Raw genomic sequence first — 22,127 nt, forward strand, 5'->3', positions numbered from 1 at the left:
ATACAAAGAACAAATATTATAAGCAGCAAGGGAAAAACAACAAATAACACACAAGGGAATTCCCATAAGGATAATAGCTGATCTTTCAATAGAAACTCCTCAAGCCAGGAGGGAATGGCAAGACATTTTTAAAGTGATGAAAGAAAATAACCTACAGCCCAGATTATTGTACCCAGCAAGGATCTCATTCAAATATGAAGGAGAAATCAAAAGCTTTACAGACAAGAAAAAGCTGAGAGAATTCAGCACCACCAAACCAGCTCTCCAACAAATACTAAAGGATATTCTCTAGACAGGAAACACAAAAACAGTGTATAAATTCGAACCCAAAACAATAAAGTAAATGGCAATGGGATCATACTTATCAATAATTACTTTAAACGGAAATGGGTTGAATGCCCCAACCAAAAGATAAAGACTGGCTGAATGGATACAAAAACAAGACCCCTACATATGTTGTCTACAAGAGACCCACCTCAAAACTGGGGACACATACAGACTGAAAGTGAAGGGCTGGAAAAAGATTTTCCATGCAAATAGGGACCAAAAGAAAGCAGAGTAGCAATACTCATATCAGATAAAATAGACTTTAAAACAAAGGCTGTGAAAAGAGACAAAGATGGTCACTACATAATGATCAAAGGATCAATCCAAGAAGAAGATATAACAATTATAAATATATATGCACCCAACATAGGAGCGCTGCAATATGTAAGACAAATGCTAACAAGTATGAAAGGGGAAATTAACAATAACACAATAATAGTGGGAGACTTTAATACCCCACTCAAACCTATGGGTAGATCAACTAAACAGAAAATTAACAAGGAAACACAAACTTTAAACAATACAATAGACCAGTTAGACCTAATTGATATCTATAGGACATTTCATCCCAAAACAATGAATTTCACCTTTTTCTCAAGTGCACACGGAAGCTTCTCCAGGGTAGATCACATCCTGGGCCATAAATCTAGGCTTGGTAACTTCAGAAAAATTGAAATCATTCCAAGCATCTTTTCTGACCACAATGCAGTAAGATTAGATCTCAATTACAGAAGAAAAACTATTAAAAATTCCAACATATGGAGGCTGAACAACACGCTGCTGAATAACCAACAAATCACAGAAGAAATCAAAAAAGAAATCAAAATTTGCATAGAAACGAATGAAAATGAAAACACAACAATGCAAAACCTGTGGGACACTATAAAAGCAGTAGTAAGGGGAAAGTTCATAGCAATACAAGCATACCTCAAGAAACAGGAAAAAAGTCAAATAAATAACCTAACTCTACACCTAAAGCAACTAGAAAAGGAAGAAATGAAGAACCCCAGGGTTAGTAGAAGGAAAAAAATCTTAAAAATTAGGGCAGAAATAAATGCAAAAGAAACAAAAGAGACCATAGCAAAAATCAACAAAGCCAAAAGCTGGTTCTTTGAAAGGGTAAATAAAATTGACAAACCATTAGCCAGACTCATCAAGAAACAAAGGGAGAAAAATCAAGTCAATAAAATTAGAAATGAAAATGGAGAGATCACAACAGACAACACAGAAATACAAAGGATCGTAAGAGACTACTATCAGCAATTATATGCCAATAAAATGGACAATGTGGAAGAAATGGACAAATTCTTAGAAACGTACAACTTTCCAAAACTCAACCAGGGAGAAATAGAAAATCCTAACCGACCCATCACAAGCACGGAAATTTAAACTGTAATCAGAAATCTTCCAGCAAACAAAAGTCCAGGTCCAGACGGCCTCACAGCTGAATTCTACCAAATATTTAGAGAAGAGCTAACACCTATCCTACTCAAACTCTTTCAGAAAATTGCAGAGGAAGGTAAACTTCCAAACTCATTCTATTAGGCCACCATCACCCTAATACCAAAACCTGACAAAGATACCACAAAAAAAGAAAACTACAGGCCAATATCACTGATGAACATGCATGCAAAAATCCTTAACAAAATTCTAGCAATCAGAATCCAACAACACATTAAAAAGATCATACACCATGACCAACTGGGCTTTATCCCAGGGATGCAAGGATTCTTCAATATCCACAAATCAATCAATGTAATACACCACATTAACAAATTGAAAAATAAAAACCATATGATTATCTCAATAGATGCAGAGAAAGCCTGTGACAAAATTCAACCTCCACTTAAGATAAAAACCCTCCAGAAATCAGGAATAGAAGGAACATACCTCAACATAATAAAAGCTATATATGACAAACCCACAGCAAACATTATCCTCAATGGTGAAAAATTGAAAGCATTTCCTCTAAAGTCAGGAACAAGACAAGGGTGCCCATTTTCACCATTACTATTCAACATAGTTTTGGCCACAGCAATCAGAGCAGAAAAAGAAATAAAAGGAATCCAGATTGGAAAAGAAGAAGTAAAACTCTCACTGTTTGCAGATGACATGATCCTCTACATAGAAAACCCTAAAGACTCCACCAGAAAATTACTAGAGCTAATCAATGAACATAGTAAAGTTGCAGGATATAAAATCAACACACAGAAATCCCTTGCATTCCTATACAGTAATAATGAGAAAACAGAAAGAGAAATTAAGGAAACAATTCCATTCACCATTGCAACGAAAAGAATAAAATACTTAGGAACATATCTACCTAAAGAAACTAAAAACGTATATATAGAAAACTATAAAACACTGGTGAAAGAAATCAGAGAGGACACTAATAGATGGAGAAATATACCATGTTCATGGATTGGAAGAATCAATATAGTGAAAATGAGTATACTACCCAAAGCAATTTATAGATTCAATGCAATCCCTATAAAGCTACCAATGGTATTCTTCACAGAGCTAGAACAAATAATTTCAAAAGTATGGAAATACAAAAAACCTTGAATAGCCAAAGCAATCTTGAGAAAGAAAAATGGAACTTGGAGGAATCAACCTACCTGACTTCAGGCTCTACTACAAAGCCACAGTCATCAAGACAGTATGGTACTGGCACAAAGACAGAAATATAGATCAGTGGAACAAAATAGAAAGCCCAGAGATAAATCCATGCACATATGGACACCTTATCTTTGACAAAGGAGGCAAGAATATACAATGGATTAAAGACAATCTCTTTAACAAGTGGTGTTGGGAAAACTGGTCAACCACTTGTAAAAGAATGAAACTAGAACACTTTCTAACACCATACACAAAAATAAACTCAAAATGGATTAAAGATCTCAATGTAAGACCAGAAACTATAAAACTCCTAGAGAACATAGGCAAAACACTCTCTGACATACATCACAGCAGGATCTTCTATGACCCACCTTCCAGAATATTGGAGATAAAAGCAAAAATAAACAAATGGGACATAATTAAATTTAAAAGCTTCTGCACAACAAAGAAAACTATAAGCAAGGTGAAAAGACAGCCTTCAAAATGGGAGAAAATAATAGCAAATGAAGCAACTGACAAACAACTAATCTCAAAAATATACAAGCAACTCCTACAGCTCAACTCCAGAAAAATAAATGACCCAATCAAAAAACGGGCCAAAGAACTAAATAGACATTTCTCCACAGAAGACATACAGATGGCTAACAAACACATGAAAAGATGCTCAACATCACTCATTATCAGAGAAATGCAAATCAAAACCACTATGAGGTACCATTTCACACCAGTCAGAATGGCTGTGATCCAAAAGTCTACAAGCATAAATGCTGGAGAGGGTGTGGAGAAAAGGGAACCCTCTTACAGTGTTGGTGGGAATGCAAACTAGTACAGCCACTATGGAGAACAGTGTGGAGATTCCTTAAAAAACTGGAAATAGAACTGCCTTATGATCCAGCAATCCCACTGCTGGGCATACACACTGAGGAAACCAGAATTGAGAGAGACACCTGTACCCCAATATTCATCACAGCACTGTTTATAATAGCCAGGACATGGAAGCAACCTAGATGTCCATCAGCAGATGAATGGATAAGAAAGCAGTGGTACATATACACAATGGAGTATTACTCAGCCATTAAAAAGACTACATTTGAATTAGTTCTAATGAGGTGGATGAAACTGGAGCCTATTATACAGAGTGAAGTAAGCCAGAAAGAAAAACACCAATACAGTATAATAACGCATATATTTGGAATTTAGAAAGATGGTAACAATAAACCTGTATACGAGACAGCAAAAGAGACACAGATGTATAGAACAGTCTTTTGGACTCTGTGGGAGAGGGAGAGGGTGGGATGATTTGGGAGAATGGCATTGAAACATGTATAATATCATATATGAGACAAGTCACCAGTCCAGGTTCAATACATGATACTGGATGCTTGGGGCTGGTGCACTGGGACGACCCAGAGGGATGGTATGGGGAGGGAGGAGGGAGGAGGGTTCAGGATGTGGAGCACATGTATACCTGTGGCGGGTTCATTTTGGTATATGGCAAAACCGATACAATATTGTAAAGTTAAAAAATAAAAAATAAATTAAAAAAATAAAATGGGAATTGAAATGTCAGTGTTTGATGTTCATGAAGTATAATTAATGGCAATAGGTTGGAATGATTCACAGAAACACCTTTAATGTCACTTAAATATTTTAAAACAAGTCTATCCTCTATATATAATCTGTCACATATTCTACAGCTATATAAATAGTCTATCAAGTTATTTTAAGAAATGAGAATGAAATTAAAGGAAATTAAAGTTTAAATTTTTTGTTAATTAGCAAAGTAAAATAGTAAAAAATAAGAGTTATGAATTCTAATGAGTGAATCATTTTCTACAACAAAGAAAAACAACACTCAAGTAATTAAATGAAAAAAAGAAATTAAAGAATTGTAAGAATATAAATAATGTTTTTTGTTTAAACAGTTCTGTAGTTTAACTGAATAGGATTAATTGCATAGATTTCATAATAGAATAAAAATTTCTCCAGATTTAAATGTTAAGTCCCCCAATTTTTAACATTGTATAATACTTGTAATTCTGGAAGAGAAAATGACCTGGTCTCAGGAATAGTGAAATGGCAACCCACTCCAGTACTCTTGCCTGGTAAATCCCAGGGAAAGATGAGCCTGGTAGGCTGCAGTCCGTGGGGTCGCTAAGAGTCAGACACGACTGAGTGATTTCACTTTCACTTTTCACTTTCATGTATTGGAGAAGGAAATGGCAACCCACTCCAGTGTTCTTGCCTGGAGAATCGCAGGGACAGGGGAGCCTGGGGGGCTGCCGTCTCTGGGGTCACACAGAGTTGGACACGACTGAACCGACTTAGTCAGCAGCAGCAGCAGCAGGAATAGTGGCGCACAGCTTGGATATTTTGTAAACTTGCCTGTGAAGTATTAATACCATTTCTTTCATGCTGACAATTAACATAATTCTCGTGAAATACAACAGGCACAAAATATGTGGAAATCTTATATTTAAGTGGGATCAAATCAGACATCAAAGATTTCCCAGACCATAAAATCTATGGAGACAGTAAGCGAGTGATTTAACTTTCAAAGTGTTATATTACAAATTTAACTGTTAATTTATGTTTAGCATTAAAAGAAATTTTGAATAAGTCTTGTTACAGCACTTTTCCTAAGGACAGTCTTCTATTGGTTGTAAAAAGAAGTGACAGTCTTTTACTGATAGTTGGGTTATTATATTAGTTATTATATATTCATTATTAGATCATATACTTAACGGAAGTCTTCTCAGCTTTGTTGCATTTCATTAATTGTAAGGTAATATTTTTCAAATGTCCTAAATCAAGGTTAAAATTCTGAAAAATATGAAGACAATTGGGTCACAATCATTCTGCTTCTATAAAGATTACCAAAAGAGACATTTCCTAATCAGTCCATTTGGAATTATTTCGTTGAAAAATAATTATATAAGTTCCAAATAAAGAGACATTTTACTCTTCAAGTTGCAAGAGCCATAACAGATAGCAATATTCTAAGTTATTCTTCTACACATATTTCCTACTTGACAATCCTATTCCCATTAAATTAACTAATCACCTTCCTGGGGTGAGAATTTCATGTTTCAAATATGGGTTGATTAAAGATTAGTATTCCTAGTAGTTAGTCACCTGCTTCATCATTAGAGTTCAAGAGCTGTGGCTGCTCAGATGAACGAACACTGCAGAAAGTTCTGAATATTTTAAACGCATGGTTTATTTCCCTGCTCGCCATGTGTCTGAAATTGCTCAGTATGCTTACATACTGCCCCCACGCCCCACCCCCGCCGCCATGTGCCATACTCATATACTATTACTGAATATACTTAGAAAATAATATATAATCGTAAGCATTTTAATGGAATTTTAATTTAAAGTTAGATTTTAGAGTAGAGGCTTATTTTACTTTCATTTTCACAAGTAAATATATTTTTGAAAATGTGCTTACTAGTTAGATACCCAAAATGTAGCACTCTCATATAACAGGAAATTATTTTTCTGGAAATTGACTTGAGAAGTCATCTGCTTTCCCCTCTTTTCCCATTAACAATACATATTTAAATCATCTCAGAAATCCATGTTTTAAAACTTTCAGGAAAGGAAATGTCATCTACAACTTTTTTAACCATTGCAGTCCTTCATATAATTATCTTATTCCTTTAAGAAATAAAGATTAAAATATTTTTAAAAACAGATTTGTCAGGAGCTGTATTAATATTTGTTTCTCAACATTCAAATATCCAAATTGGGTTAAAAATGTCTAAATAACAGATGGAAGTTCTGGTATCTGCCTTTTAATCTTCTTGTTAAGAAGAGAATTTAGAAAACCAAATGAACTCTTAAAGCACCAGAGTGCCAGGATAGACCCTGAGGTATGATAATGAATCACCTATTTCCTGGGAAAGCTATGCATATTTGTGTGGCTACTTAAGTTACTATGTAACTTACAGTGAAGAAACTTTTCTCTAAAACCACTCCATTTTTCTAATTATTTTAAAGTAGTAGGTGTTCTATAATTATATAGTAGTCATTTAAAACTCAGTAAAACTAAAGAAAACATCAAGTAGTAAATTCTGAGATAGAATTAGAATGCCTGTGATGAGTCCCCACTGTGGTAAAAATTAAAGTATATAATCTGCAGGAGTGAAAGCACATTTTGAAGCATATGCTCAAATATTTGATGTTAAAAAAAACTGAAAAATCATCAAAATATAGATTTTTGATATCCTGTAAAAGCCTGAAAGTTATTTACTCTAAATTACATTTTATTATTAGTCATGTCTGAGATTGGAAATAAAATTAATCTCCAAATTTGGAAATAGAAATAATCTCCAAAGCCCAGATAAACTTTATACTTCTAAAATATAAGTTAGGCAGTTGGATCATGAAATGATGGGCATTATAGGAAAAATTCATTTCAAAAAAGAAAACATAGGATATGAAGCCATGCTTTTTCATTGTATACATTATTTCATATGTTTATGGGGGATGAGAAACAAACTGTCCTACCTGACTAAGTGGGTTTCAGCTTATTTTGAGTGTATATGTATATGACAAAACTACTTAAAACAGTTGAAATACTACCCCTCTGTCAACCCAGCCTTTCAACTCCCCAAATCTTCTGGAAAATATGTTATGTTTGTGTTTTAGTTTTGCATTACAGATTGAATTATGTCTCCCCAAAAGACACACTGAATTCTTACCTCAAAATGTGACCTTATTTAAAAATACTGTCTTTACAGTTGTAATAAAGTTAAAATGAGATCATTAAGGTAGGACTTAATCCAGTAAGACTGGCATTATTAAGAGGGGAAATTTGAACATAGAGATAGACATGCAAAGAGGGAAGACCACATGAAGACACAGAAAGGAGATGGCCGTGTGACTGGAGCAATGCATCCGCAAGTCAGGAATCCCAAGGATTGCTGGCAAACACCAAGAGCTAAGAGAGGTAAGAAAGCTTCTGCCCTAGAACCATCAGAGAGAATGTCCCCTTCTTAAACCTTGATTTTGGGCTCCTAACTTCCAGAACTGTGAGATAATAAATTTGTTATTTTAAGTCACCCAGCTTTTGGTGCTTTGTTATATATAAGAGCCAGAGGAAACTAACTTTGTATAAACTGGCGACCACACCAAAGATCACTGGAAAAAAACATAGTTCAGTTTGAGATATTCACTAAAATAGATTATCCAGGGACAGTATGAAAAAGAAAGAGACAGTGAAGCAGAAAAAAGAGTCCCTCTGTAGCAGCAAAAAAGTTTTACAAAAGAAAACCTGCAGAACACTAAAGGAATATGATCCAATAATATAGACTAAAAATCAGTGTCCAAATGTGGAAGATAGATTGCATTGTTATTAAAAGAAAGCAAGAAAGTGGAAATGGAAATACTGAGCTATAGAAACAGAAAAGAAAAGATAGAGATGGAAGAAAGGCTTGGATTTCTTAGTTGTATGATCACTGTTTACCATCAGTAGGAAATCTATAGATGACAGGTGTAATGGAACCATTTTACAGTTGACTTGAGAATGGAAACAGAGATAAGGAAATAAATAAATACCTGAGGGTCATAATTTGTTTTTCTTTCTAACAAATGTGTTATTCATTCAGCTGTGGTTCTAAGACATACACATATGCATTTCTTGGTTATTTTAATTTTGAAATGACTATGTTTGATTACCTATATGTGATTTTATTGGTATGTTCAAAATGTGGTGTTTTTTTTTTTTTACCTTTTAATGATATTTAATGTATTTCAGACATTAATCATTATTTTCAAAGTAATATTTACTTCTTAATTTCTTACTGACCTAGGACGACTTTAGATGGTACAGTATTACTGTATAACTTGAAACTGTTTCCCATCAGTAGATAAGTTGAAAGTGTCAGCATCCAAGCAGGAAACAGATGGCATATTCAGAAGGGGGTAGATGAAGACAGTTTAATGAAAACATTCTGTATAAGATATGGGAAGGTTAAGAAAACATAGGATTAGGACTAATAAGGACAAAGGAAGAAATGAAGGAAGTCCTTATCATCCTAAGGCCTGAAATACAGAGGTTAGAATGAAGTTGTCCACAGTGGTTAGCAGACGACTAAAACAATCACTGTAGCATTAGATATAGGGAGCAGCTGCTGTCAAATGGTGGCCCAGGTAGGAGAGGAACCAGGGTACTTCATTCTCTGATTTCTCTTTTCCTATCTCCTATTGTTGTTTAGTCCTAAATTGTGTCCAACTCTTTTGCAACCTCATGGACTGTAGCCTGCCAGGCTCCTCTGGCTATGTGATTTCTCAGGCAAGAATACTGGAGTGTATTGCCATTTCCTTCTCCAAGGGATCTTCCCAACCCAGAGATTGAACCCATGTCTCCTGCACTGGCAGGAGGGTTCTTTACCACTGAGCCACTTGGGAACCTCATCTCCCAATAGCTGAGCATAATTAAATATTAAATCCAGAGGGCATGATAATGCAATAGCATAGAGGTCAACCTTGTGGATATCAATGTCAAGGATGGTTGATTAAAATAGAGAATAAATAAATAATATTAAGAAAGATACATATCAGTAAGATTTTTTTCAATATAAATAAGCAAGTGGTGATAACTTTATGAATTAATCAGAAAAAAAGGTATAGGTATAGGAGAATGACCTGATTATTTAATAGGCAAATAAAATATCATTTGAAATGGGCAAATGAAAAAAATAGTAAAACATAACACTAATTCTTAGCATATACTTCAAATTTAAAAATAATGTAATGTACATTAAAAACTAACCAAATTTTGCATAAAGATTCTGGTGGAAACTTATTAAGCTATAACTGGAAGTAAATTGCAATATTTATATTAATGCTGTTTACATTTACACTACTATTAATCATCAATTAATTATGTTTATTTAGAGTATATGTGTTAAGAAATTTGAATCCCTAGACACTATTAGGTTTCTTTTTCCTTAATGTATGCAATTCCATACTAGATAAATAAAAAGCAGAATTAATAATTTCAAAGAAAAGTATCCTTAAAATAGTTCAACTTAACTCAATATATTTGTATTTAAAATGAAAAATTGTCACACAGTAGTTAAACTGTGGTTAGCATGGAACAAAAACAACAAATCTTCTTAAAAATTCAACTGCCACAAACTATTTTAATTATAACTTCAGTTCAGTTCAGTTCATCACTTAGTTGTGTTGGACTCTTTGCAACCCCGTGAATCGCAGCACACCAGGCCTCCCTGTCCATCACCAACTCCCGGAGTTCACTCAGACTCATGTGCATCGAGTCAGTGATGCCATCCAGCCATCTCATCCTCTGTCGTCCCCTTCTGCTCCTGCCCCCAATCCCTCTCAGCATCAGAGTCTTTTCCAATGAGTCAACTCTTCGCATGAGGTGGCCAAAGCACTGGAGTTTCAGCTTTAGCATCCTTCCTTCCAAAGAAATCCCAGGGACAATCTCCTTCAGCATGGACTGGTTGGATCATCGTGCAGTCCAAGGGACTCTCAAGAGTCTTCTCCAACGCCACAGTTCAAAAGCATCAATTCTTCGGTACTCAGCCTTCTTCACCGTCCAACTCTCACATCCATACATGACCACAGGAAAAACCATAGCCTTGACTAGACGAACCTTTGTTGGCAAAGTAATGTCTCTGCTTTTGAATATGCTATCTAGGTTGGTCATAACTTTCCTTCCAAGGAGTAAGTGTCTTAATTTCATGACTTCAGTCACCATCTGCAGTGATTTTGGAGCCCCCCAAAAATACAGTCTGACACTGTTTCCACTGTTTCCCCATCTATTTCCCATGAAGTGATGGGACTGGATGCCATGATCTTGGTTTTCTGAATGTTGAGTTTTAAGCCAACTTTTTCACTCTCCTCTTTCAAGTTCATCAAGAGGCTTTTTAGTTCCTCTTCACTTTCTGCCATAAGGGTGGTGTCATCTGCATATCTGAGGTTATTGATATTTCTCCCGGCATCTTGATTCCAGCTTGTGTTTCTTCCAGTCCAGCGGTTCTCATGATGTACTCTGCATATAAGTTAAAGAAGCAGGGTGACAATATACAGCCTTGATGTACTCCTTTTCCTATTTGGCACCAGTCTGTTGTTCCATGTCCAGTTCTAACTGTTGCTTCCTGACCTGCATACAAATTTCTCAAGAAGCAGATCCGGTGGTCTGGTATTCCCATCTCTTTCAGAATTTTCCACAGTTTATTGTGATCCACACAGTCAAAGGCTTTGGCATAGTCAAGAAAGCAGAAATAGATGTTTTTCTGGAACTCTCTTGCTTTTTCCATGATCCAGCAGATGTTGGCAATTTGATCTCTGGTTCCTCTGCCTTTTCTAAAATCATCTTGAACATCAGGAAGTTCATGGTTCACATATTGCTGAAACCTGGCTTGGACAATTTTGAGCATTACTTTACTAGCGTGTGAGATGAGTGCAATTGTGCGGTAGTTTGAGCATTCTTTGTCATTGCCTTTCTTTGGGATTGGAATGAAAACTGACCTTTTCCAGTCCTGTGGCCACTGCTGAGTTTTCCAAATTTATTGGAATTTTGAGTGCAGCACTTTCATAGCATCATCTTTCAGGATTTGAAGTAGCTCAACTGGAATTCTATCACCTCCACTAGCTTTGTTCGTAGTGATGCTTTCTAAGGCCCACTTGACTTCACGTTCCAGGATGTCTGGCTCTAGGTGAGTGATCACACCATCGTGATTATCTGGGTCATGAAGATCTTTTTTTTGTTCAGTTTTCTGTGTATTCTTGCCATCTCTTCTCAATATCTTCTGCTTCTGTTAGGTCCATACCATTTCTGTCCTTTATCGAGCTCATCTTTGCATGAAATGTTCTCTTGGTATCTCTTATTTTCTTAAAGAGATCTCTAGTCTTTCCCATTCTGTTGTTTTCCTCTATTTCTTTGCATTGATTGCTGAAGAAGGCTTTCTTATCTCTTCTTGCTATTCTTTGGAACTCTGCATTCAAAATCTTATATCTTTCCTTTTCTCCTTTGCTTTTTGCTTATCTTCTTTTCACAGCTATTTGTAAGGTCTCCCCAGACAGCCATTTTGCTTTTTTGCATTTCTTTTCCACGGGGATGGTCTTGATCCCTGTCTCGTATACAATGTCACGAACCTCATTCCATAGTTCATCAGGCACTCTATCTATCAGATCTAGGCCTTTAAATCTATTTTTCACTTCCACTGTATAATCATAAGGGATTTGATTTAGGTCATACCTGAATGGTCTAGTGGTTTTCCCTACTTTCTTCAATTTCAGTCTGAATTTGGCAATAAGGAGTTCATGATCTGAGCCACAGTCAGCTCCTGGTCTTGTTTTTGCTGACTGTATAGAGCTTCTCCATCTTTGGCTGCAAAGAATATAATCAATCTGATTTCAGTGTTGACCATCTGGTGATGTCCATGTGTAGAGTCTTCTCTTGTGTTGTTGAAAGAGGTGTTTGCTAGGCCCAGTGAATATTTTAAATTTCTGGTACTTTAAATTTAAAATACCTAAAATAATTCTACCTCAGCATGAAGCATATCTTGTAATATGCTGTATGTTACTGTTATCCCTTTGAAGATATACTAATTCAACTTTCAAAAAGATATTTATGCATAGTTTTACTTATATATTTCATGATTATAATAATTTTAAATAATATACAACTTATATGACATTTAACATTTATTAAACATAAATATTCAACGTTTTCATTGAATCTCTAAAGTTGATTGTGTTCTGTTAGTAGTCTTCCCCCATTCACAGGAATCCTCTGTTCTTCTCACAAGTATAGAGTAGAAGTATTAAGCAACCAGAAAAGAATATTAAGTCAAGTCATCCTTTTCTTGTTCCACCTCTCTCTATTTATGAATAATCCCTTCTTTATTTACATTTTAAATATTTAAACAATGATGTCTATCATATTAATTTATTGAAAAAGGGACTTTTTTTGTGATGCTGGAACATGCCACAGTATTGTTATTGGGGATGTATTCATGAGTTTCAATGGATTAAACTTCCTTAGCAGCATGCAAACACGGTGTGAGAAGAACCACTTCATACAAATCATTTTTATTTTGAATATATTTTCTTATATTCACAAAAGCTCAATCTCATTGTCTTGGGTCTAGTGTTAGTAAAGTAATATCAGACGATTAAATTATTAAGTGCATTAAAGTTATCAGTTCAGTTCAGTTCAGTCACTCAGTCATGTCTGAATCTGCGACTGCATGGACTGCAGCAAGCCAGGCTTCCTTGTCCATCACCAATTCCAGGAACTTGCTCAAACTCATGTCCATTGAGTCGATGATTCCATCCAACCTACTCATCCTCTGTTGCCCCCTACTGGTGCTGCCTTCAATCTTGCTCGACACCAGGGTCTTTTCCAATGACTCAGTTCTTCGCATCAGGTGGCCAAAGCATTGGAGCTTCAGCATCAGTCCTTCCAATGAATATTCAGGACTGATTTCCTTTAGGATGGACTGGTTGGATCTCCTTGCAGTCCAAGGGTCTCTCAAGAGTCTTCTCCAACACCACGATTCAGAAGCATCAGTTCTTCGGTGCTCAGTTTTTTTATAGTCCAACTGTCACATCTCACATTCATACATGACTGCTGGAAAAACCATAGCTTTGACTAGATGGACCTTTGTCAGCAAAGTAATGTCTCTGTTTTTTAATATGCTGTCTAGGTTTGTCATAGCTTTTCTTTCAAGGAGCAAGCATCTTTTAATTTCATGGCTGCAGTCACCATCTGCAGTGGTTTTGGAGCCCCAAAAATAAAGTCTGTCATTGTTTCCCTTGTTTCCCCATCTATTTGCAATAAAGTGATGGGATCGGATGCCATGATCTTAGTTTTTTGAATGCTGAGTTTTAAATCAACTTTTACACTCTCCTCTTTCACTTTTTTTAAGAGGCTCTTTAGTTCTGGCTAAAGTTATCAAGCCCATATGTTTATCTTTCAACAGAAATTTGCTGGCATAAAAAACATGTGTGCATTTATATGTAAGTTCTTTTTCACTGAGCAATTCAAGAGCAAGTTTTTATGAAAGGAAGGAATTAGACCAATGAGATAGGTATTTATTATTAGGAATAGTAGAACTTAATAAAAGACTCTGAGCAGAAAGTGGGTCTCCATGGGCAAGAAGGGAGAACAAGAAGAGGGGAAATATTTTTAATATTTCAGTTTTATTTTTTTCACCTGTAAAATGCCATTAATAATAGTGTTAAGAAAATTATGTGACACAATACATATAAAAGTTTTATCACAGTACCTATAATTTTCTTACTGTTTTTTCTCCTATTACAGACTTTTCTAGTAGAAAACAAAATTTCCATGACATCCCTTTTCTTCAGGTGAAGAACTATTTTAAAATGTCTTCCAAATTAATATCTATAATTTAATTACTTCTGTTTTGAAACCATCCTATTTATAATACAAATTAAACATAAATGAATCCTGGACATAAGATCCAGACAGAAAGAACCCCAGGGGCAAGATCAACATATTAGGAGCATTTCTTTCCAAATTCAAAAGCCGTGACTAAGACACTGATGAGGAATCAGATATTTTGACAGATCATTAGGACAAAATTATAGATAAGGTTCCAGGAGATAGGAAGTGTCCTGCTAAGCTTCCTTAACTTTGAATTGTAACTTTGAAAGTCTACACGGTAGGCTACACTATAATGAAATAGAGCGTTTCTCTCTTTCCCAGATTCTCATCCTTCAAGAGAACAGAATTCCTGACTTTAGACTGGGAATGAAAGTCTCAGTCAGTGACTCATACTTCTGGGAACAAGGACACCTTTTTATACTGTAAAACATTATTGAAGACTCCAAAGTGGTTTGTTTATGTGCTTTGTATTTATTGATATTTATCACATTAGGATCAAAGTATAATTTTAAAATGTAGTTTTTATTTGCATGTAGCAAAACCTAAAATATGTTGACACAAATAATGTACTTGATGCAAAAGGTATTTTCAAAGAACATAAATGTGAGGCATTGCACTGTTTAATATTTGTGGAAATATCCTTGGTCTGTTGTGATAGAAGACCATTAGAGTATAACATCTGCTCCTGCATTTCATATGCTGTGGTATTATAACATGTCATGAAATTTCAAGAAAATGTCACCATGCAGTCATCAGAGAGTAAGTGTAAAAAAGTTAAGTAGCATCTTAATATCATTGTGAAAAATCATTTTGACCCAGTGGACCTCCTGACAGATCCCCACAGGTTGTCCAGTTCTGTTTTAAGAGTGCTGCTCTAACTTAATTTCTTGACAGTAGAAGTCAGTTATTCTCAAGAGTTGTGTTTCTTAGTATTTTTCTCTTCATTATCATCCTGCTAAAGAACACTTTTTATATATTTTTGTTAGTCATGCTCCCTTCATGAAATTAATAACCAAGGAAAAAAATTCTGTTGAATAAGATTAAACTCTCAAGAGCCACACATCATTGTAGTATAATATCTAAGGAAATGTTTCACACCTCTAAAGATAGTATTGCCCAGCTCAGATGGTATGCTCTGGAGAAAATCACCATTCAGAGTCTCACAATGTATCTTCATTTTATTTGACTTAAAATATATGATTGGATGGTAGATGATAGTGATTATGCTGAGGACTGATAAGTAGGTAGGTAAGTAGATAGCAGATCAAATAGATATATACTCATAGTAGGCCCAGTTACGGAGAAGGCAATGGCACCCCACTCCAGTATTCTTGCCTGGAAAATCACATGGGTGGAGGAGCCTGGTAGGCTGCAGTCCATGGGGTCACTAAGAGTAGGACACGACTGAGCGACTTCACTTTCACTTTTCACTTTCATGCACTGGAGAAGGGAATGGCAACCCACTCCAGTGTTCTTGCCTGGAGAATCCCAGGGACGGGGGAGCCTGGTGGGCTGCGGTCTCTGGGGTCACACAGAGTCAGACATGACTGAAGTGACTTAGTAGTAGCAGCAGCAGGAGCAGTTAATTAATTAATATGTTAGTTAACATAGTAATACATAGTTAATATGTAGACTTTATAAGATATGATTTTAAAAGTACAGAGATTAATTTGTTTAATGTTAAAGTGTGTATGTGTTAGTCACTGAGTCATGTCTGATTCTTTGTGACCCCATGGACTGTAGCCCACCAGGATCCTCTGTCCGTGGGAATTCTCCAGGCAAGAATAATGGAGTGGGTTGTCATGCCTTCCTTCAGGGGATTTTGGTGAACATGGGAGTGCAGTTATATCCTCAAGATTCTGATTTCACTTTTTTTGGAATTTTACCTATCAATGGGCTTACAGGATTATATGGTAGTTCATTTTAATTTTTGAGGAACCACCATATTGTTTTCATGAATATTCTACCAAAGCACAAGTGATAGAGAAAAAATAGACAAGTGGGACTAAATAAAACTACAAAAACTTCTGCAATCAAAGGTATCAATCAACAGAATGAAAGAGCAACCTACAGAGTGGGAGAATGTATTTACAAATCATATATCTAATAAGAGGTTAATTTTCAAAATATATAAGGATCTCTTAAAATTCAGTAGAGGTCATCACTGTCATCCTCCTCCTCCTCCTCATCATCCGATTAAAAAACAGGCAAAGGACTTGATGGCTATTTCTCCAAAGAAGAAGCACACATGGCCAAAGGGTATGTTAGACTGTGCTCAACAATTACTAAACATCACGGGCATAAAAATTAAAATTTTAGTGAGATATCATCTCACACATGTTAGAATGGTTGTTGCCAAGTAAAGAAAGAAAGATAACAATGTTGGCAAAGATATAAATAAATTGGAATCCTTGTACACTGTTTCAGTTCAGTTCAGTTGCTCGATTGTGCCTCTTTCTGATGCCAGACTGCAGCATTCCAGGCCTCCCTGTCCCTCACCAACCCGTGGAGCTTTCTCAAACTCACTTCCATCAAGTTGGTGATGCCATCCAACCATATCATTCTCTGTTGTCCCCTTCTGCTACTGCTTTCAATCCTTCCCAGCATCAGGGTCTTTCCAATGAGTTGCCTGTTCACATCAGGTGACCAAAGTATTGGAGTTTCAAGTTCAGCATCAGTCCTTCCAATGAATATTGAGAACTGATTTCCTTTAGAATTGACTGGTTTGATCTCCTTGCAGTCTAAGGGACTCTCAAGAGTCTTCTCCAGCAGTTCAAAGGCATCAATTCTTCAGTGCTCATCTTTCCTTATAGTCCAACTCTCACATCTATACATGACTGCTGGAAAAACCATAGCTTTAACTAGACGGACTTTTGTCAGCAAAGTACACTGTTGGTAGGAGCACAAAATTGTACACTCATTGAGGATGAACTTTTTTAAAAACTGAATTTTGAAATAAGTATGGATTCATAGTGAAATTGCAAAAAATACACATGTATATGTATATTATGTACTTTTCACTTAGTTTCCCATCTTTAATAATTATAAATCAATATAACAGAAAATTGCCATTGGTATAATACACAGATTATTCAGATTTCCCAAGTCTACATGTAATCATTTGTAGACACAAATGTGTACACATAGTCCTATGTAATTTTATAGTATGTATGGGTTCATATAACTACCACCACAATCAAGATACAAAGCTGTCCCATTAACAGAAGGCTCCCTCTTGCTTCTGTTTCATTGCCACATACTCCCACCCTCACTTCCATCCCTAACCTCTGGCAAACACTAATCTCTAATTTTTTTAAATTTTAAAATGCTTTATAAAAGAAATGAAACAATATGTAATCTTTTGAGATTGGCTATTTTTTACTGAGTGAAATTCCCTTGAGTTAACACTAACTTTTTGAAATTTTAGTTTCTCTGCTGGCATTTGCCAAACAATGACATCATGCAAGATGCTGAGAATTAAAATTTTGCCCAGGAAGAGAGCCGAAGAGAAACAGGAGATCATTTTGTGTCTGAATAAAGATAGACAAAATTGGATCCTAGGGAGAATAAGATCCTGATAGAAACAATGAATAAGAACAGTCTGCCATAGCTGATTTTCCTCTTCAGGTCTTTGCTGCAGTGCTGTGGGTAGGAGCAGAAATACCTATATACAGAGCATCTGAAAATTACAGCAAGTAGCTAGCAGTCAGGAGTCTTGCAATTTTGAAGAAACAAGTGTTAGAATTCAATACTATCTAGAGATAAGGAGAGAATGGGTAACAAATATGCAAATCTTTCAGTGAAGGCCCCTGGTGGCTCAATGGTAAAGAATTTGCAGGAAACTCGGGAGAACCAGGTTTTATCCCCGGGTCAGGAAGATCCCTTGGAGGAGGAAATGACAACCTTCTCCTGTATTCCTGCCTGGAAAATCACATAGACAGAGGAGCCTTGTGGGCTACAGTCCATAGGGTCCCAAAGAGTTGTAGCATGCACTACATATGTGAACTAACACTGGTGCTCTTTATTGATGTTTTATTCCACTTAATACTTGTACTTTTTTGGTAAATATTTAAGGATTATAATGACTAATTTCATGAAGTTGATTCCAAAATATAATGATCACATCAAAATTTGCAATTAAACAGGTGGATATTTGCATAAACTTTTTTGTGTAATCTATCATAACCTAAGAGAAGTTAATTTATTTTTCTGAGTATATTTGCTTCCCTTTTGTTATGTCTGCACTTCCCACTATGTTTGTTATAAATATATGGATCCTGTATTATTTGGTGGCAACAGATTCATAGAAGTTGCATTTTAATTTTTATCAAGACTTTCTGTATAACAAGCCTGATAATTTATGAGTTATTAAATATGTGTTGATATCAATTTAACTGAATTTTTTTTCCTTTAAGGCAGTTCTTTGCTTTTTATTTATTTAATTTTATTGATCTTCGTTCACCCTTCCTCATTAATATTTTCTAGGATATAATTCAGATAAACAAGTTTTCATATTTATGAACTGGGCATCAGGGATTTTTTTTCTCACAGACATACTTATCCCATTACATGCTATTGCAAATAGAGAATATGTTGAGCATTTCTGTATTTTGTTCTGTTCTTTTCTCATTTTAATCTTTTCTGCTTTTGTATTTTCTTTAATAATAGTATATACATATTTGTTTCCATTGTTTTGAAAAACAGAGTATTTGCTGTTCCTGTTGGTAACATAAGTTTAAGTAATACATTTTACCATCTATTTTATTTTATTTTAAAAATAAAAATAAAGTTGATAATGTTGCCCATTATCAAATCATCTTAAGAATGATAATTATAGTTTAAATTTCTTCCTGATGTTACCTAAACAACTTTTATTTTCATGCTGTGAATTTTGGCTCTAGTTATTTCAGTGATACTGTTAATAAATCATATAATTTTCATGAAATATATAACACTTACGTTCATTTTTGTTCTGATTTTTTTCATTTATTCAATTGAACCATTTCTCATCTTCTTATTGCTATAGTAAGCAGCATTTAGAAAATAAATCTATTGCTCAGTCTTTTATTTATATTCATATCTAGATTAAACAAATTTTAAAATTAGTAGTTTTCATTTGTAAGCATATATTTTCACTGTGTTGTTGAAATAATTAATATAAACTCTATCCCTTCAGTCTGCAAGATCAACCCAGTCAATCCTAGAGAAAATCAGCCCTGAATATCCATTGGAAGGACTGATGATGAAGCTCTAATACTTTGTCCACCTGATGCGAAGAACTGACTCATTGGAAAAGACCCTGATGCTGAGAAAGATTGAAAGCAGAAAGAGAAGGGGATGATAGAGGATGAGATGGTTAGATGCCATCACTGACTCGATGGACATGAGTTTGAGCAAGCTCCGAGAATTGGTGATGGACAGGGAGGCCTGGCATGCTTCAGTAAATGGGGTCGAAGAGAGTTTGACATGACTGAGTGACAGAACTGAACTGACTCTTTTGATATTTTTTTTGTTAATGATTTATTATTTACCTAATATTTATTTTACATTTATTTTAGTCTATAGTAATGATTTTAGACAAAAAGCAAATTGAAGAAATTTTTAATTGGAATTCAAAATGGGCCATAAATCAGTGACGACAACTCACAAAATCAATAATGCATTTGGCCTAGCAACTGCTAATGAACATACAGTGTACTGATGGTTCAAAAAGTTTTGAAAAGGAGATGAGAGCCTTGAAAATGAAAAGTGCAGTGGCTGGCCATCAGAAGTTGACAATGATTAATTGAGAGCATCACTGAAGCTGATTCTCTTACAACTGCACTAGAAGTTGCCCAAGAACTCAACATCAACCACTCTACAGTAATTTCATATTTGAAGTAAACTGGAAAGGTGAAAAAGCTCAATAAGTGGGTGCCTCATGAGCTGACTGCAATTAAAAAAAGAAATCATCTCCTCTTATTCTACAACAACAATGAACCATTTCTTGATTGGATTGTGACCTATGACAAAAAGTGGATTTTATATGATCCACTGTTGATGACATGTGATCCACCAGTGATGGCCAGCTCAGTGGCTGAACTGAGAAAAAGCTTCAAAAGGCTTCCCAAAGGCAAACTTGCACCAAAAAGAGGTCATGGTCAGTGTTTGGTGGTCTGCTGCTGCTCTGATCCACTACAGCTTTGTGAATCCCAGCAAAACCATTACATCTGAGAAATATGCCCAGCAAATGATGAAATGCACCAAAACCTACAATGCCTGCAGCTGGCACCGGTGAACAGAAAGGACCCAGTTCTTCTCCATGACAATGCATGACTGCACATTGCACAACCAATGCTTCAAAAGCTGAACAAATTGGACTACAAAGTTTTTCCTCGTCTGCCATATTCACTTGGCCTCTTGCCAACCAACTACCACTTATTTCTTCAAGCATATCTACAACTTTGTGCAGGGAAAATGCTTCCAAAATGAACAGGAGGCAGAAAAGTCTTTCCAAGAGTTTGTTGAATCCCATAGCACAGTTTATGCTACAGGAATAAACAAACTCATTTCTCATTGACAAAAATGTGTTAATTGTAATGGTTCCTATTTTGATTACTACAGATGTTTGGAGCTTAATATAATGATTTAAAATTCATGATCTGAAGCTACAATTACTTTTGCACCAACTTCATATATTTATGTCTTTCTTCTTATAAATTTTATGTTTCTCACTATTTTATTTAATGTCATTAATCTGGTAATAATTCTTGTTTCTGATTACTTTTTTGATATAGTGTCATTTTCCATCGATGTGTTTTTGTTCTTTTTTCAAGTTCTTAATTAGTGACATTCTGTAGACTATCACGTCAGCTCTCTTTAGTTTCTTTGATTATGTAATTTCTTTCTGCTCAAAATTTGTTTTCTAAGGTTCATGAAATAAAGTTTTTACATGTTTATTTGCAAGACAATTTTTTAGTTCTTCTATAATAGTTATGAATAGTATCATGCTGATTCTTCTTGGCTTCTTCATATGGGATGAGAATGGCTCCATAGCCCTTCTATTTGTAAAATCACAGGGAAATTAAATTGTTCTTATTCTGCCTTTTGCTGTATTTCAGTCTTGTATTTTTTATTTGGAGTTTCCACTTGAATGCTTGTTGTAGACAATCTGCATCTATCAATGCATTCACTTATTTTATTGTCTATTCCAGGAAGAAAGAATGAAACAGTTGGAGGATTTATGCACTAAGCTGGGTGACTTTGGCCTTTCTTCACTTTTTCCAATTTTCTATCTAAATTTTGCTAAATAACATCATCGGACTGACACTTTACCTTCATTTGGAAATATTTATTGCATAAGACATTCCTCTTTGTTTTAGATTAATCTCTTGAATCAGAATATTTCATTAAGTTGAATTAGTTTAGCTTTAGGAGAATAATAGCCTTAGCTAATGATGGGGAAGTGGAACAGAAGTTGAATTTGGAGTTCTTGCAACTATGACACCGCATGTGTCATCAGTAGTGAAATACTGAGCTTTCCTGAGACCCTTTTGAGCATTTTCTTTCTGAGTCACTGGCATCTACATTTGTTATTTTATTCCCTTTTTCTTTTGGGAAAATAATGTAATGGAGATAATACATTTTAGAAAATTATTTTCCTGACATTCTCCTAATTTCCTCCCAGAGAGAAAAAGAAAGTGTGAATTTTTGGTAATTATTTTGGCTTCTGGTGGACTGCCATTTATTAATCATGTAGAAAAAGTGCATTGTTTTATTCTCTCAAAGGAAATATCAGCAAGGCATTTTC

This window comes from Bos taurus, chromosome 20 (genome assembly GCF_002263795.3).
Source record: "Bos taurus isolate L1 Dominette 01449 registration number 42190680 breed Hereford chromosome 20, ARS-UCD2.0, whole genome shotgun sequence".
In the NCBI taxonomy this organism is placed as follows: domain Eukaryota; kingdom Metazoa; phylum Chordata; class Mammalia; order Artiodactyla; family Bovidae; genus Bos; species Bos taurus.